Source organism: Mytilus galloprovincialis, chromosome 9 (assembly GCF_965363235.1).
Source record: "Mytilus galloprovincialis chromosome 9, xbMytGall1.hap1.1, whole genome shotgun sequence".
Lineage (NCBI taxonomy): Eukaryota > Metazoa > Mollusca > Bivalvia > Mytilida > Mytilidae > Mytilus > Mytilus galloprovincialis.
In genome coordinates, this window is record NC_134846.1 from 22,532,480 (window position 1) to 22,552,197 (window position 19,718).

At 33.6% G+C, this 19,718-nt stretch overlaps 1 long non-coding RNA gene across 1 annotated transcript; it reads left to right on the top strand.

Moving 5' to 3' along the window:
• Positions 1-10,881: 10,881 nt before the first annotated feature.
• On the top strand, positions 10,882-19,133 carry LOC143044635 (uncharacterized). The gene is made up of 3 exons (XR_012968741.1): positions 10,882-10,957; positions 17,621-17,767; positions 18,424-19,133. It is a non-coding gene; the product is annotated as an uncharacterized LOC143044635 (long non-coding RNA).
• The last annotated feature ends 585 nt before the right edge of the window (positions 19,134-19,718 follow it).

Below are 19,718 nucleotides of genomic sequence, written 5' to 3' on the forward strand. Positions count from 1 at the left end.
TATTAAATGATAACGTTTTTAATAATTTGTCATATTCAAATACTTTTTCATAATATGAGGTCTTAAGAACGGATTTCATTGTTCAGATTCGTGCGCGGTATTAATCATATTTATTTACGTTATCTTTCGATCTTGCAACTGTGTTTTTTTTTAATTCATTACGACATTTCAATTGCACATTTATTTCTAATGACCGCCCCATAGAGGTGAATTAAACAGTACAATAGATACAATATAGACATGTTGTCATATGTATATACATTGGAAAACGACGAAGGCTGCTAATCGTTGTAAGAATTTTAGTATAGTAACTTACAAATTCTCATAACAGTACATCCTATATTTTGTCTTACCTACATTTGATAATTTTTATCGAGGTTAACAGATGAACTCCACTGATCGTGTCCTTGGTTTGTTCGGTTAGCATCAAAGGCTTATCTATAATATCTTTAAGAACCTGCGGCCGTTAAGAAGTGTGGAGGCCAAATAAGTTTTTTTAGAATACCACCATGTATGCCCGTGACAAATGTTAAGGAAGCTAAAATTGTAAAAAAAAAATCATCGTTACTCACCGAAATCCATAGAAAAAATTACAGACAAAGGTAAAATGACACTAAATGGTAAGCTTTCCCTCCTTCTAGCTGCCATTTTTTTCATGCAAATAATATAATCAGATCAGAGCAATTTTATTATGCAAAGTCATGTAACGTCTTTAAACATTTGGTTACAACATCTTTTTCTGTAGACAAAAGATGTAATTGAGTATGATATAAAACCGGTCGTTCTTAGTAAACTCATTAAATAGATGTCAACACAGACATTTTACAAAGAAGATGAGCCTGGAAATTAGTATGAAATGAAAACAAATATAATATAGTAAGAAACAGTTTAATTTCAACAGTTTATATCAGTAATTTTATGCTCATCAATCAAATTTATAATCTTTTGGTTAGGTCCTTATCACAATTCATCTTATAAGTTATGATTGTACTTTTCATGAAAACAGTGAAGAATTTTGTGACGTTAGTAATTTCATAAAGTACATCTGTTATGAACAAAAAACAAACTACATTTCATCATTTGAAACAACCGCCAGTCTCAGAATAGAAGAAGTGAAAACTCTTTTTTGTTTCATATATTTGCTCTTTATAAAACAGAAATGATCATAAAAATAATCATGATGTTTTTTTACTATCTTATTGTCTTTTTTGACAGGAATGTGACCTAGATATTCTTTATTAAAAAGATTCTCGCATTAGTAACCTTGTCTATAGCCACCATCACATTACATTGCAGGTTATATTTTACTTCTGACATTTACAAAATATATATTCCTTCTGTTAGTTTAAAAATGTAGTCTTTATCTACCGATGATATAAATAATTTGGTATGAGGTGTCTTTGTGGTAAGGATACACATTTATCTTTCATGATAGTTGGTTCTCGTCATCATTAATGAAGATCACTACAGAAAATGACGAATTCAGAGAGTATTTTTTTTTATTATGTTTCTGGTAGCGTATTTAGTTAACATTTTCTTTAATCATAATTTTATTCAATGGTTTAATAGGGGACAACACATACAAGTTCTGCTGGATTACAACTAGTTATAAGAATTATAACTACTTCTGATATTAGATACTCCGAAGTACATTTATCAAAACTGGAGACAATAGTATGTTTTCTCTCTAGCTAAACATAGATTATCTCCCCCTGATTTAGATATTTGCTAATGGTTGATTATTGTTTGTTTAACGTCCACTGAAATATTTGCTACTGGACGTCAAGCAAAAAGCATAAATGTCTATCCAACATTTCAAGGCAAAAGGTGAGTGACTGTCGAACTCTATTCTAGTCACTTAGTTTAATTCATTCTTGTACGCGAAGGTTCCGAGTATAAATTTAAAAATTGTCGAATATTATTTTCTATCGGACTTTTACCTATGAAACCTATTGTCAGAGCAACACGAAACAAAAACCGATGTGGATGATGGTGCTCCAGAAAGTAAAAACAGGTTATGTTCCACTAATTGCACACGTCGAGGTACATGTAATTTGAAGAACTTCATCGAAACGTAGCTTTCCCAACTTTTTTTTTTTTGCAATTTCAGCATGACGATGAAATATATAGTGATTGCGTTTCAACAGCAGTGGATATTCGTGTACAGTTCATATGTAAATAGATATAATAAGATGTGGTATGAGTGCCAATGAGACAATTCTCCATCCAAGTCACAATTTGTGAAAATTAACCATTGTGATTATAGGTCAAAGTGTGGTCTTCAACACAGAGTCTGATGACTCACACGGAACAGCAAGCTATAAAAGGTCCCAAAAATGACTAGTGTAAAACCATTCAAACGGGAAAACCAACGGTCTAATTTATGAGTCATTCTCAAAATACGTCAATTTTTCTGTCTTTTGGGTTTTTCTCTGTAAGAAAACTCATTATGCCCTGATTTAAAGAATGCATTTATTGGCTGGTATTATTTTATGAACATTGAAGAAGAATTTTATTTATATTGCATGCATCTTCTTTACAAAAAAATGTTTTAGGTGTAGTCAATCATATAGAATTCCTATGTCTTTTGTTTTGTTTGGTAGAAAGGAATGTAAAATAAAGAAGAAATTAATGTAATTTTGAATAAAAACTTTTGCCTAATTGATGAACCAATCATTGTAGATTAATAATTAGAAAGAATAAATATTGTTTTCATTGATTAAAATATAAAAGAAATATCATTATGGTTCGTCCATCAAACATTGTTCCTTCCCGTAACAATTTAAAAAAATTGAGAATAATAAAGGATCCCATGAGTTTCTGATGCTGGAACTTCCTGTAAACCTCATTCTGATAATCCTGAAATTGATGGATGTAGCTATGACAACATTGTGAAGCAGAAGAAAAATATTCAACATTCAGAGTAAGTACTGTTACAAAATATATTTTAATACTTTCCTTACTGTAACTGCTTAAAACTGTATTTAAAAAATCTCAATTGTGTAACTTTAAAGAAGTTTTATTACTTTGTTAATTATAAAACTTTCTAACATAGTGGGAAATCCCTACAGGGAGCATTTATTTTTCAAAGTTCAGTAAATATAAAATTCTTCTTTCCTGTAACACTCCTTCCTGTAACACTGTTTTTTGTTACAGGAAAGAAAGTTTTTGTTATTGGAAAGAAAAATGTATATACATGTAAGATTTTACAATTAAATATGATTTGTTAGACTATCTACATCTAATCACTGATTATTATTCTGTAACTTACAGATGTTTTATAGTTATATCAACATAGCTAGTCCTTGAATATTCCATTTTCTCATATTTCTGTTACGGGAAAGATGAATATTGTTACAGGAAAGACTAATAGAACTTAATGAAAGATTTTGAAGGTTTATCAATACTGTTTTCAATATGTTTACCCTTAATCTTTTTAGTATACTAAGTGATGCTTATTTGTTGATCTATTTTTTTTCTGGCTAAAAATGTTCTTACGTCAAAATTTCTTCGTCTCTGCATATTTTTGTTACAGGAAAGAACTGTTTTGTTATAGTAAAGAATTTTGATCTTTTTTAATTAAAAATAAGTTATGGTTTGAACCATAATAATGATTTGAACCATAATATGTGTAGTTCTTTCATTTCCAAAGTGGAAAGTTATTCAAAGACAAATCTGATCTCTTTCTAAGAATCAAATAACTAATGTTTACAATAAAAGCTTTAATCTTTTCATAACAGAAAAAAAAAAAACGTAACAGGAAAGAAATCTTTTGATAAAGGAAAGCCATTTTCATAGAATTGTACATTATGAAGTCATCTATAACGACCTAATATTATTATTGAATTTCAGTTAGATTCCTTCTAACACATTTATCAAACAATCTTATCAAAATTATATACCATTACATAACACATCATACACAAACACACTGTTACAGGAGAGAATACTATGTTACAGAGAGGATATTTCACATAGTTACATGATTTAAAGCTTTTAAGGGGGAAAATACAAAAAAAGGTTGATATACTTCCTTGTTAACTATATTTTAATGTGCTATATTATATTTTTTAGGACAATGGCTATGTCAAATGCAGAACGCCAAAGAAAGTTCTGGCAAAACAGATACAAAGATCCCCTAAAAAGACAGACATTTTTGAGAAAAAAAACTGAATGGAGAAGCGTCTTAGAAACAGAGCAGAATGGAAGCTAGTGGGAAGGTGTAGTTTGTAAGGAAAAACCGGGTGGAATGGAGAGAGTAGCTCGAGAGGAACCAAATTGAACGGAAGGTGTGGCTAGTTAGGAAAATGTGACTAGTGGTGAACAGAGTACAACAGAAGAAGTCGCCAGTGAGGAACAGAGGGAGCAGCTAGTTAGGAAGATGTGACTAGTGGGGAACAGAGGGAGTAGCTAGTGGGGAAGGAGTAGCTAGTTAGGAAGATGTGGCTAGTGAGGAAGAGGGAATAGCTAGTTTTGAAGGAGTAGCTAGTTAGGAAGATATGGCTAGTGAGGAACAGAGGGAGAAGCTAGTGGGGAAGGAGTAGCTAGTTAGGAAGTTGTGGCTAGTGGGGAACAGAGGGAGTAGCTAGTGTGGAAGATGTTGCTAGTTAGGAAGATGTGGCTAGTGAGGAACAGAGGGAGAAGCTAGTGGGGAAGGAGTAGCTAATTAGGAAGATGTGGCTAGTGGGGAACAGAGGGAGTCGCTAGTGGGGAAGGAGTAGCTAGTTAGGAAGATGTGGCTAGTGGGGAACAGAGGGAGTAGCTAGTGGGGAAGGAGTAGCTAATTAGGAAGATGTGGCTAGTGGGGAACAGAGGGAGTCGCTAGTGGGGAAGGAGTAGAGTAGCTAATTAGGAAGATGTGGCTAGTGGGGAACAGAGGGAGTCGCTAGTGGGGAAGGAGTAGCTAGTTAGGAAGTTGTGGCTAGTGAGGAACAGAGGGAGTAGCTAGTGGGGAAGGAGTAGCTAGTTAGGAAGATGTGGCTAGTGGGGAACAGAGGGAGTAGCTAGTGGGGAAGGAGAAGCTAGTTAGGAAGACGTGGCTAGTGGGGAACAGAGGGAGTCGCTAGTGGGGAAGGATTATCTAGTTAAGAGGATGTGGCTAGTGGGGAACAGAGGGAGTAGCTAGTGTGGAAGGAGTAGCTAATTAGCTATAGGAAGATGTGGCTAGTGGGGAAGGATTATCTAGTTAGGAAGATGTGGCTAGTGGGGAACAGAGGGAGTAGCTAGTGCGGAAGGAGTAGCTAGTTAGGAAGATGTGGCTAGTGGGGAACAAAGGGAGTAGCTAGCGGGGAAGGATTATCTAGTTAGGAAGATGTGGCTAGTGGGGAACAGAGGGAGTAGCTAGTGTGGAAGGAGTAGCTAATTAGGAAGATGTGGCTAGTGTGGAAGGATTATCTAGTTAGGAAGATGTGGCTAGTGGGGAACAGAGGGAGTAGCTAGTGCGGAAGGAGTAGCTAGTTAGGAAGATGTGGCTAGTGGGGAACAGAGGGAGTAGCTAGTGGGGAAGGATTATCTAGTTAGGAAGATGTGGCTAGTGGGGAACAGAGGGAGTAGCTAGTGGGGAAGGAGTAGCTAATTAGGAAGATGTGGCTAGTGGGGAACAGAGGGAGTAGCTAGTGTGGAAGGAGTAGCTAGTTAGGAAGATGTGGCTAGTGGGGAACAGAGGGAGTAGCTAGTGTGGAAGGAGTAGCTAGTTAAGAAGATGTGGCTAATGAGGAACAGAGGGAGTAGCTAGTTAGGAAGATGTGGCTAGCGAGGAACCGAGGAAGTAGCTAGTTATGATGGAGAAGCTAGTTAGGAAGTTGTGGCTAGTGAGGAACAGAGGGAGTAGCTAGTGGGGAAGGAGTAGCTAGTTAGGAAGATGTGGCTAGTGGGGAACAGAGGAAGTCGCTAGTGGGGAAGGAGTAACTAGTTAGGAAGATGTGGCTAGTGAGGAACAGAGGAAGTAGCTAGTTATGAAGGAGAAGCTAGTTAGGAAGTTGTGGCTAGTGAGGAACAGAAAGAGTAGCTAGTAAGGAAGGAGTAGCTAGTGAGGCTGGAGTTTCATTTTCCCATTTTGAAGTTCGTGAGGGAATTTGGAAAACAATTACAGAACTTTTATAAGAATATTTTAAATAAAGTTTAAGAAACTCGATACAACAAGGATATTATTTTACATTTCTTTCCTGTAACAATATATTTCCATCCTGTAACAAACATCCTCAAACCAATGAAAAAATAAAGTTAAAGCTACAATTTCTTCTTAAAACAAAATCCTGAAATATCTTGAAACTGAAGAAAAGTTATTTTTTATTTAATATTAATGACAAAACAATATTATTGTTATTTTTTTTTTAATTTCTTTCCTGTAACGATATTGTCCCTCCTGTAACACAATTGATAAAAAATGGAAAGAAAACAAAGACAGGCTGACAAAAACTACCAGAGAAGATGATATAAGATATTCTTAATAATTCTTGAAGCTATCATTTGTATTGTGAAGTCTGTAAAAAGTTCATTTAGCAAAAAACGCATTTTATTTCTCTCCTGTAACAAATCAATCCTTCCTGTAACATCATTTTCCATCCTGTAACATCACCATTTTTTAGTGCCACAAAGTTGCATTTGTATTTCATATGAAAAAGAAACACTGGGCATGACAATTTATAAACTAAGAAATACTATCAGGTCTATTTTTTACTTAAATAAGACTTACATCTTTTTTTAATTGAAAATTAAAAGAAAATTTTAACACATTTTTTATTAAGACATGAACAATGTTTGTTAAATTTCTTTTGCATTACTTTTTCCAATTTTTTATTTGCTTAAAACTTAACTTTCTACATGATATTATTTGTCTGGTTAAAAAAAAACAATTTGAAATATCAAAATTCATTTTTTGGGGAATTTCAAAATGTGTTACAGGAAGGAAAATTTGCATGGTTGCCGAAGGTATATTTGAGATTTCATGTATAATTATGTGAGATTAAGATGACATTTTAGTGTTTTTGTACTGTTAAAATGTTACAGATTTACATTCATTATTAAAACATCATTTTCCTTTCATTCAGTTTTTTTTATTTGTCATCTTTGCATATTGACCAATTCTGAGAATGACTCTTATATAAAAAACGAGAAAACGAGAAACACTTATGAACCACATCAACAAACGACAACTACTGAACAACAAATTCCTGACTTAGGACAGGTGCAAACACATGCAGCGGGTTTAAACGTTTTAATAGGTACCAACCTTCAACCGTATCTGAAACAATAGTGTAACATCACAACATAGTCCGTTCTTTTTTTTTATAATTGGGTAATTGAAAACAAGACTTTGTCTTTCTGATATTAAGTTATCACTTCCAATTTTCACCATGAAAAGCTAAATTATCTAAACCATTCTGTAGACCATGTAACCAATTTCTAGTCGAAACATTTAAACGATCATCGTTGATCGTCCTCAAAGATTTTAACAATTTTGTTCATTAACTATCAAATAACGAAACTATTTTCAAAAGTGAACAGCGAGTTTTTTTTCGAACTGTTTCTTTATCTTATATATTTCATCTCTTTGACATAATAATGCAATGAATAGGCAAGGACGTCAGCATTGCATATCAAATCAGAACAGTGAATTGGTACATAACATTAATAATATTTATATTACAAATGTTTTATTATAGTTAATTTGAGGTCATAAATTAGTGCAAAGCGGTTTATAATTATTTCTCAACGTCTTCTTCAATTCAAATTGACATGTTACCGTGGTGGTGAATTACTTATCTAAAATGCAACTCCAACAAAAGATATAATTTATAACATGGTTTATATTTAAAATTATTTGTAAAACTTCATTTAAATGATAAATGTATAGATTATTAAGTGGAGGGAAAAATTCAGAGCTCTTTATTACGTATTATATTACATTCGCTAAAGCCCCATTTACACCAGAAAACGATCGTAGCACGCTCACAGCCTTCCTAAATTAATTCAGATCGTGGTGAGGTCGCGGTATGAGTGGTATGAGCGGCATGAAAATGTTAATTTTTGTTGCTTGCACTATGATATACTACATGTACGTCCTCGTTACACTTCTACAACAATCCCGCTACGATTATACCACGTTCTCATCACGCTTTTTCATACCGCGATCTTACTACGTTCTCAACAATAACGTCAATATCGTGTTCCATATCAAGACCGTTCCATTCCTTTTATTTCTGATTAATATGTAGAATTCTCGGAAACAAGACAGTCATATCACAAACATATACCAGAACACGTGGACGTGGTGGTAGGGGTAGATGTAGAGGCAGAGGGAGCTCTGACAATAACAAATCCTGATCCAGCAGAGATGTCGGACCGCCCAATCCAACCTGAATTACAACCTATTTGCTGGCCCATCAAGCTGAAATAACGATGTTTAAGTGAACGATAGCAGGGATAACACAGATGTGTCAAGCATGGTTGGGCCGTTAGAGGAAAGGGACAAAAGGTCCAAATTGCATACAGACAAACAAAATCTGGTATATCATATCAGATGTATTATCAGTCCAAGAACCGAAGGCTCGAGGGCTGATCATGGTATTGACCGAGAGCTGATAGGGCATCTGATATTAAAAATACATTTTGTGATCTTTTTATCATAGACGTATGCTTCAACAATGGAGAGAAAGAACAGTTTGATATATTGATCCTTTTTAGTGGTTCTCATGTAGAAATTCAAAAAAGGAAAAGTTTACGGACGTAGGACGCCAAATATAGTACATCGGATGACCCGATATGAGCAATCAAGATGAGACTATTCCTCGTTAAGGTACGTAGGCACCTTAACTACTCAGAACAATTTTGGGGAAACGATATTATATTTGGCCAAAATAAAATATCATAGCCCAAAACGAAATAGCGTTATGTTGCCTGCCCAAGTTGCATATTGAGTAACCCCAGAAATTGAAAATGTTGTGCCTGATGAAGCGTTGTGTCTTGTTACAATGACAGTTGATCTAGAGAAAAATTCAATGTCAATATAAAATTCCTTAACCACAATATTGAGATCAACGTGAGAAGAAAAGATACAAGGCTAGAATGGAGGACAAGTTACAAAGTTATAACCGACTGTAAAAAACGTTTTTCTGCATTGTATCTTTGATATTTAATCTTTTCCAGCGCGGATTTAATATCCTATTAGAAGTTCTAATGTGGCGTTTAAAACAATCTGATTTCCAACGTGCCAGTGTTTGTATCATGCTGTTTAGGTTGTCTTACACTCATCAGCTGGGATAGCATTTATACGGACTGACGACGCCCTCTATCTTGAACAAGAAAATTATAATACCTTGTCGGAATATATCTGTCTTTGTAGCTTTTAAATTTACAGTTACTTCGCATTCTGAAACGAAATTTATGTCAAAAACGCATTAATTTCAATCTGGATCAAAGACAGTTCTACATAAACTCTTTGCATCTCAGGAAACCATAAAATACCAGAACACACTCTATTTGACATGTTAAATCCATATAATCATGATTGAAAAATCCACATTTTAAACAAGTTACTATTTCCTGTAAAATTTTAAACGTTATTGGTAACTTTTGTTGTAATGACTTACTCTCATATTTTTTTTAACTCCATTTAACACATTTTGCAAGCGTTGGTATGTATGACAAAATTTATCACAAAGGGGGTTCACATTTTCAAAATTAACTCCATGAAAGAGATATAGTTTGATTGTTGAATATTTCAGTTTTATTAACCAACTAAGTACATTATTGCCTAAAATGACTATTTATTAAAAATCCTAACTGTGCTTAATATAGACAAACCGGGCATTAATACAGGGCCATTACAGAAAAAAACAGGGCCATTACAGAAAAACAGGGCCATTACAGGAAAACAGTGTTAATATCAAATATAATAAATTTAACTGGCCCCCGATTTTCAAAACGGATCGCCTCGAAAAAAAAAGTCATCCTAATTTTATTCTGTTAATACGATAATGCAATATGGTTTTCGTAAAATCAATATTTCTGAAGTAGACTATAAGTTGACCTAGTTGCATTGACATTAAAACCGGAAGTTGACATTTTGCAGACGATCATGGCAGGCAATGCAGGAGAAGGAAATTCGTTTGCTCGGCAATCTAAGTTTCCTACAATTACGCCTAGAAAATCGGACAGAGGGGTAAAATCAGGCGCGGAAATGATGGATATTTTAGTTGATGACATTATGCGGTATGAAAGTCTAGCCGAAATGGATGAAATGATGGTATTGGACGCCTTGATTCATGGCGACAAAGTTGAAAACACTGATAATGTCGTAGAACTTGTAGAACTAAAAGTCATGCCTATCACGGAAGTTCCAGATAGCGATGCACAGGGGGTGGAAGCTACGGAAGAGGAAGAAGTCCTACCAGAAGTGTCAGATACAGAAACTAGTTCACGCTATAAACCAGTAACATTGGAGGATACTGACAAATTCCTCATGGACAACAGAAACAAAAATACCCATACAAAACAAACTCTGACTTGAGGATGTTTTATGACTGGTGTAGATCAAATGGAGATTTAAGATTGGTTGAAGATGTTCCAGCAGAGGAGCTTGATGCGTTGCTATCTCGTTTTTATATAGGTATTTATTGTTTTATTCAAACGTACACATTTAATAAACATGTCATGAAACAGTCAAATGCATGATATATTTCAGCCCCACAAACGTGGCAGTCAAATATAATAATCTCTATTTCTCTATTAATTTATAACTTGTTCTCCTCTTGAATATACCTGATATTTGTTTACTGGATTTAACAAGAAAGACAAATTATTTGACCACTCAAGAAAAATATTGGAAACTAAACGTAAGGAATTGAAAGGCCAGGGAAAAGGCAACAAAAAAAAAAAAAAAAAAAAAAAAACAGAGCAGAAGCAGTTGAGCCTGAAGACGTGAAATTGTTGTACAATAAACAGATACTTGGAGCTGGTATGTCTATAATGTCATCCTAAATTTTGTTTTGTTTTAGTTTGGATGTTACATGTAGATATATATATATATATATATATATATATATATATATAACTCGTCTAAACATCAACCCAACAATGTTAGATCTGTAAATTTGCTTTCGCAAATTTTTGGTTCTTCCCTCGCCGGGATTCGAACCCATGCTACTGTGATATCGTGACACCAAATCGCCTGCACTGCAGCCGTCCCGCTAGACCACACGACCACCTGGGCTCTCAAAAAAAGAGCTTTCGCTGACCGTGTGTTACCTTTCCTCGTCAGTTTTAATCTAGCGGCGTACTACAGTACATGGTATATAAGGCATGAAGATGTTATTGTTACAGATCAGCTAAATTATCTATGGTAAAGGATCCTACAAATTAATGTAATATACAGTCACAGAAAATAATTATATTCATAAGTACGTCTGAGTCAGTGACAACTCTACAACAGATGTATCCATCGGATCGCCATCAATGATGGTGATACATGGCTGTGTACATAATGTATATACAACTCGTCTAAACATCAACCCAACAATGTTAGATCTGTAAATTTGCTTTCGCAAATTTTTGGTTCTTCCCTCGCCGGGATTCGAACCCATGCTACTGTGATATCGTGACACCAAATCGCCTGCACTGCAGCCGTCCCGCTAGACCACACGACCACCTGGGCTCTCAAAAAAAGAGCTTTCGCTGACCGTGTGTTACCTTTCCTCGTCAGTTTTAATCTAGCGGCGTACTACAGTACATGGTATATAAGGCATGAAGATGTTATTGTTACAGATCAGCTAAATTATCTATGGTAAAGGATCCTACAAATTAATGTAATATACAGTCACAGAAAATAATTATATTCATAAGTACGTCTGAGTCAGTGACAACTCTACAACAGATGTATCCATCGGATCGCCATCAATGATGGTGATACATGGCTGTGTACATAATGTATATGACGTTACGCACGGTATTCGTGCCACTCAGCGTTACACGACGTTCCTAATAAAACGATGATTTTGACGTTGTTCCACGGAAAGTTTCAAACGTTGACCTTATATTCTACTCATGTGAAAATGCCGCTTAAAGTAAAGAGATGTTCGAAGTTGCTTCTTTAGATCTATATGGTTTTATTTTTTCAAGCCGGTGCAAATGCAACAAAGTTTTAGATACTGATACATGAACAATTTTTAATTTGCGAAGAATTGTCTGCAACAATAGCACAAAATGACAATTTGATGTCTTGTTACGTAAAATGATTTAAATATATAAAAAGACGATGTGGTATGATTGTCAATGAGACAATTCTCCACAAGAGATCAAAATGACACAGAAATTAACGACTATAGGTCACTGTACGGCCTTCAACAATCAGTTTCTTCTATTTTTTTAAATTAAACAATGCTCTCTCTGCCAGAAGACGTCCCCTATCTTTGCTAGTGAAATCGTAAATATTTCGTTTCTTGTTTCTGTCTCTTTTCCCCAATTACACGTTTATATATGTTTGTTGTAATTTGGTAATTTCGCTCCCTCAATTAATATTCAAATGCTTCTTGATTTGTCTTTGATTATGTGAAAGATGTAGGTAGTATATCGCAAGCTATTTTTTCATAATCTTATTTTATCAATACTTTAATCCTGGGACTATTATACTGTATACTAACGTTAATATAAAAGTCCAAGAATTTGGTTTTATTTAATTTTTCTTAAACAGTGACTTATAATTACATCAAAATTTATATTATTTATTTTAACGTATAAGTAAGTCCACAATCTTAACATCAATCCCGATTTTATGGAAAATGTTAACTATATCATTATTTAAAAAATCTCTAACAAAAAAATTTATAAATGTGCATCATGTTTAACAAGAGTGCACACACTGAAATGTCTCGCCTTCTATACTAATCATTGATATTATGTTGATAGTCCTATGTATAAAGCTAAGCTTTATTACAACTGTCACATAAACTTAACATTAACCAAGATAACTAAACAAAGACCAATGAACCTTGAAAATGAGGTCAAGGTCAAATGAACCAAGCCAGGCAGACATGTACAGCTAACAATGCTTTTATACAACATATATAGTTGACCCATTACTTATAGTTTAAGAAAAATAGACCAAAACAGAAAATGAGGTCACGGTCAAATAAAACCTGCGCAAACTGACATAAAGATCATAAAATATTTCCATACACCAAATATAGTTGACCTATGGCATACAGTATTAGATAAAAAGACCGAAACTCAAAAACTTAACTTTTACCACTGAACCATGAAAATGAGGTCAAGGTCACATGACATCTGCCCGCTAGACATGTACACCTTACAGTCCTTCCATACACCGAATATACTAGAACTATTGCTTATAGTATCTGAGATATGGACTTGACCACCAAAACTTAACCTTGTTCACTGATCCATGAAATGAGGTCGAGGTCAAGTGAAAACTGTCTGACAGACATGAGAACCTTGCAAGGTACGCACATATTAAATATAATTATCCTATTACTTATGATAAGAGAGAATTCAACATTACAAAAAATTTGAACTTTCTTTTCAAGTGGTCACTGAACCATGAAAATGAGGTCAAGGACATTGGACATGTGACTGACGGAAACTTCGTAACATGAAGCATCTATATACAAAGTATGAAGCATCCAGGTCTTCCACCTTCTAAAATATAAAGCTTTTAAGAAGTGAGCTAACACCGCCGCTGCCGCCTGATCACTATCCCTATGCCGAGCTTTCTGCAACAAAAGTTGCAGGCTCGACAAAAAAATACGTGCTGTGTGCCGTTGCCAATTTTCAATAATTTAAAGTTGGTCGGGGTCTAAATTATTTTTTTTAAAAAGAAAACGTTTTCATTGATTAATTTTTTTAAATCAGGATTGTTTTACCAGGGAAATAATTAAAAAAATTCATGTTATGTAGGAATTTACACATTTTGCACATAAATCAGGCCGTTAGTTTTCTCGTTTGAATTGTTTTACATTTGTCATTTCGGGGCTTTTCATAGCTGACTTTAAGGTACGGGTTTTGCTCATTGTTGTTTGCATATAGAAATTATTAATTGGTTTCATACGGCCACATCTTCTACTTTATTGTGAAAATGAGAACCGTGATTCTGTATTGTATTGTTTTTGCTTTCGGAAACATATTTTGCAAGCTATCCTTTCATCTGATATTTTTTCACAAACTCAAGCTTCAAAAAAGGGTCGGCAATCAATATTTTTTTTTTTTTTAAATATTAGAATTTGGCAAAGTATGGAAAACTTTTACACAGACCAATACTACATCACAGATTACCAGCAGTTCGAAATCCGATTTTGAATAATACAACTTTTTTTTTTTACTAGATGTGATTTTTTTTAAGTAACTGCTATACGTGCATGTTTGCATAGTTCAGTTTTTTCTCAAGCGAACAACTACGGACCGTCAGGAATGCATTTCATGCATTTTTTATACTATACAATATTTTTGGTTCCGCGCTTCCATTTTCAACATATAACAACTGAGTATCGGTTTACACAAAATCTTCTTTGACATTCATCTGATTATTTTTATGTTTTCGGTTTCAATCTTTTTGATTTCGTATTTACATTGTTTTAAAAGTATAATCAAAGTACTGAAGTACTGAACCTCGGATGACCGCAAGTTCTTGTGGATGGTCACAAGCACTTGTCTCAGAAAAAAAATCACATTTCTATACCGTAAAACTGAGGTTTATGTACAGAGATATATTTTTCTGAGACAAGTTCGTGCGTGGATGATGAATAAATGACAAGGCATTCAGCTTCACTGCTTTACTATCTATTATATTGTGGTGATACAAATACGTATACTCTTGTTTGTTGTTATATATTATATTTATAATTGTATATAGCAGTTACATGTATGTATAATTCTCATCCAATTGTATATCATTCTATTCTACGATTCTAATACAAGTGCAGTACAAGTGCATGGTGGACACTCTTCTATAACAATTCGATTTTTCCAATAGATTGGATTTGAGAAGACATTCATATTTTCCCAAAAAAACTTTCTTGTGATATTCTTCCGCATGTGTTAACACAATTTTTCTGTACGTGTGCATTTTTTAATGCATATAAATATTTGTAACGACATAATATTTGCGTATTATAAATTTCTGTTCTTATGAGTATTCATTGAAGAAGTGAATTTATAACAAGCGATAAGAAATGTTATTTTGCACTCGATGATATCCGCGTATTTAAACGATCGGTTACTAGTCAAAAACGAAAGTCAAATCTATATGGCAACAATACATCGGAATGTCCTCACGGTCATCGCGATGTAAAAATTAAAATTCAAGCTATGTGGCGTTCTGCGAAGATAAAAAAAAATCTACTTTACACCGCAGATTGATTGGTTGATTTATTTCTAGAATGAGTTGGGAGTGTCTGTAAATTAATACCTTGGAGCTGGCTGCTACATGTTAGTGTGCTATCTATCATATATGTCGGACAACTACTCTCTCACTCTCTCTCTTTCGTTCTTTCTCAATTATGGTAAAAGAACAGTTTCAATTTCAATATACTAGTTTCATCACATGCCTATGTACCAGGCAATTCTGTTGGAGATTCGAGAAAATAATCTTCATTCTGCCACACTACTTCTAAATGTAATAACCTTATTTTTCAAACACATATTGGTAGGTAGATGACTAGGAATTGTTCTACTCACAGTAGATAAAAAATGATCGTTAGCTATACTGAAATGTTTATGACATACAAGTATTTCTCTGATAAAACGTTTTGTTAAATGAGTCGATGCGACAAAAAAATGATTGCACGTTTTACTGAAATGTTTTCGACTAAGGTGTACTTTTTCTCATAAATGTTTTGGGAGAATTTTCATTCATGTGTATAGCTTCGAATCTTTTAATAGCAACGCTAGGAATTACAGATACTATCTGGCTTAGGATGATAATTAAGAAGATCTCACTTTTGATCGCATTTTCTTTTTCAATGTATCTTGCTTTTATAAAGTGGGAGTGCGGTTATTAGTAAGTTATCTCTTTGTTATACCTCCGGGGCCTTGTCTTTATGAAATATCCGAGTTAAATATTTCGACATCTTATATGCATGAATTAATGCAGATCTGTATTTTAATGCATATTAAACGAGAACTTTATTTTATATAGATCAGACCATATCATGAAATTATGTTATGCCAAATATGCAAGAAAATTCGTATACAGTTTAACGTTATTATAACGCTAACGTCAAATTACGGTTACGGGGACATTTCATTGGACATCTTAGATCGTTTCGGATTTTCTAACTGCAAATCAAACAAAAGTACATATCATATCATTTTAAAGGTAATTAAATGTATTTTCCATTCATATCAGTTAACAGGTGTTAAAAAATTGAGATATAGTAGAATTTCGTTTGATAAAAAGCCTCTGAATTATTCTTTATGTTATTTTGTCCATCGGGACATTTTATTGGACACGGGAAAAATGACGATGTTTTTAAAATAAGACCGCAGTTACTTAATGATGACTTCAGATAGCTTCTTCGGGACATGTATAATTTTTCAGATATTATTAAAATCCATTTTCGTCCGTTATATCTTATGAAAGTGAAGACAGAAAAAAAAATTACGGGTTGAGCAGCTAATTGGGACATTTTTTCTCTTTTTTATTTAAACTCTTTTGACGATCTTCCTTCTCTTAAAGTTAAAACCGTCTGTTACTTCATTTTAAGTTAAATGTATACAAAACAATTGCAAATTTTTTAACCAGTCTACTTACTAATGAATCCGCACTGGGATTTTAAAGACTCACATAAAACAAAATTGTAACAGCGGGACACCCTTGAAATGACGTTATAGGCATCGAAATGAGCAAAGTTTTTCATTAAAAAATCGACAAAGCACAAAATCATCTATGTTATTGTTTTCTGTGGTTTATTTCCTTTCGAATGATATGCATAACATGGATATTTATTGTATAGGATAAGAGCTTGAATTTGAATAACCCGCCATCTAACCCATATTTCCAAAGTGACACCAATATCGTGCGCAACGTCATATACAACTCGTCTAAACATCAACCCAACAATGTTAGATCTGTAAATTTGCTTTCGCAAATTTTTGGTTCTTCCCTCGCCGGTTTTGACCCCAAAACAATGTTGAAGTTATGCACACCTAACATGCCTAATAAAACAAAAAATATAAATATAAATATACCAGATATATATATACATTTTGTATGAAAAACGTTCCTAATTTTACTCCTAACTGAATCTTAAGTTCCCTCATGGATGGATAAGAATTTGAGTTAAATGTGATCTCGCCACATTCTATTTTTATTTATAAATGTAGTTGAAATATTGATGAAATCGGCCTAAAAAAATCAATCATTATCATGTATGGTTCTTTTGCTGTAACACTTATAAAATAAGAAAAGTACATGGAAAAACATTTGTTTTTTTACTGATTTATGTGAATTGAATTTCCATTTAAAAAAAAAAAAACTGATATATGATATTTTTATATTCTGCACAAATTTAAAAATGTCTCTCAAACTGTTGATTAAATTTTGTTATCATAACATGTTCATTACACACTCCTAAAATTTACATATTTGTACTATTTTTCTATGTTTTAGCTAATCCAACATCCTTGTTGAATACTGTCTGGTTTAATAATGGAATTGTCTTCGCAATCCGTGGACGACAAGAGCATTCAACCTTACTACTAGGTGATCTTGAGATAAAAAAAAATGCAAAAGGCTTAGAATTTGTTGAATTTAATGGTAAGATATTATATTGATAATTATATTAGGCCAAACAAAAAAGTATGCGTGTTTACTGTTACATGTATGCTGAAAAAAATAGGGTATGTAGGTAGGGATTTGTTTTTTTTACATTGAGTCTTATAGGAGCAACATTGTGACTTTAACAGTGCTTAAGGTGGTACCCAACACTTTCACTAAAATTAATTTGGTTCGTTTAATTTTCATAAAATTTTGACAAAGTATTTACTTTGACCCTTTAACAAAAATATAAAAAATTCAAAAAATTTGAACCAATTGCCACAAATCCGAAACATACACAAGACATAAATTACAGAAAAGGCTCATTGACTTTATTGCAGTTCCATATCTTCAACTTGAAAGTTAAGGTTAGATGTTATACCGAAGATAGATTTCTCACCGTAATGTTTTTGCAATTTTAAAACAGACCCTATAACCGGGCGGTCTATTTGATTATTAGGTTATTGAAGACAAATTGAAACTGATTACTGGTATATTTATATTTATATTTTTTGTTTTATTAGGCATGTTAGGTGTGCATAACTTCAACATTGTTTTGGGGTCATTTTAATCTGCATATTATGATGTGAACAAATGATAAAAGCTATATTGCAACTATCAATAACTTTTTTGCATTGACATTTATTTTATTTCAGAAAGAACAACAAAAACCCGCACTGGAGCAAAGGCTGGGGATGAAAGACCTGTGGCCCCAAAAATGTTTGCACAAGAAGATAATGACAATTGCCCTATAAAGTTATTAAAACTGTACTTGTCAAAGCGTCCATCAGATTTGAAAAATGACCCAAAATCAAGATTCTATTTACGACCACTGGTCAATGTTAATGTGGATACTGAAGTTTGGTACAGCCATCAACCATTAGGAAAAACAAGTTGGGGGAAATGATGAAATCAGACTCAATTGTCAGGTAGAAAAGTAAATCACTCAACAAGGAAAACATTTGCCTCTTCGTTACTGCAGTCGGAACGGCCAATTACAGAAGTGGCACAGTTAAGAGGTTGGAAAAGTGTTTCTACCCTCACTCATTACAACACTCCTTCTAATAAACAACAAAATATGGCTGCCAAAATCATAGCACAAACTGCTATTCCAGATTTGAATGAAGATACAAACAGTATAAATGAACACTCATCAAATATAGAAAATGCTGATGTTACATGTGATACTGCTGTCAGAGATGAAAACTTTAACATAACTGATGATATTACAGTTGAGAGGTACTGTACACCTTCTTCACAAGTCCACAGTGTCAACTCTAATATGTTAGCAGTAAAAAATCGACAGGAAACAAACCCATTTAATATTCTTTGTGGTGCATCTGTAACTGGTGGAACTGTAAACATTAACATTTTTTCCGGGAAGAGAAAGTTTGAATCATCACAGGAATAGACATTTTCAAACCAACTTTACTATTGTTTATGTTATATTAAATTTAGTTATGTTTTAAAAATAATATAATTACAAGACTTTTTTTTTGTATTTTATTTAATTTAGTGACCAGCAACCAACATTAGAGGAACCATATATAGGGATCACTGTTCATCCTGCTTTTTAACACATAACTTCTGTCAATCTATCTTAGATATTTGGTATATAAAAAGCTTTATTATGGTGAAGTACAAAGTATTTTTTTCAAAATTAAACTGTCATTAAAAAAGAAGAGAGTACATCAGTCATCAAGTTGGCAGCAACACATACACTTTTGTTCAGTTGGTTAATAAATGTATTAAGAAATGGGTGTTTTTATAATGGCCCTGTTATATGTCCTCGGTCAGTAATAATGGCCTCGGAAGTCTGTAATGGCCCTCGGCGTTGCCTAGGGCCATTACAGACTTCCTCGACCATTATTACAGACCTTGGACATATAACTGGGCCATTATAAAAACACCCATTCATTAATACTATATTAACACTGATTGGCAATGGGCC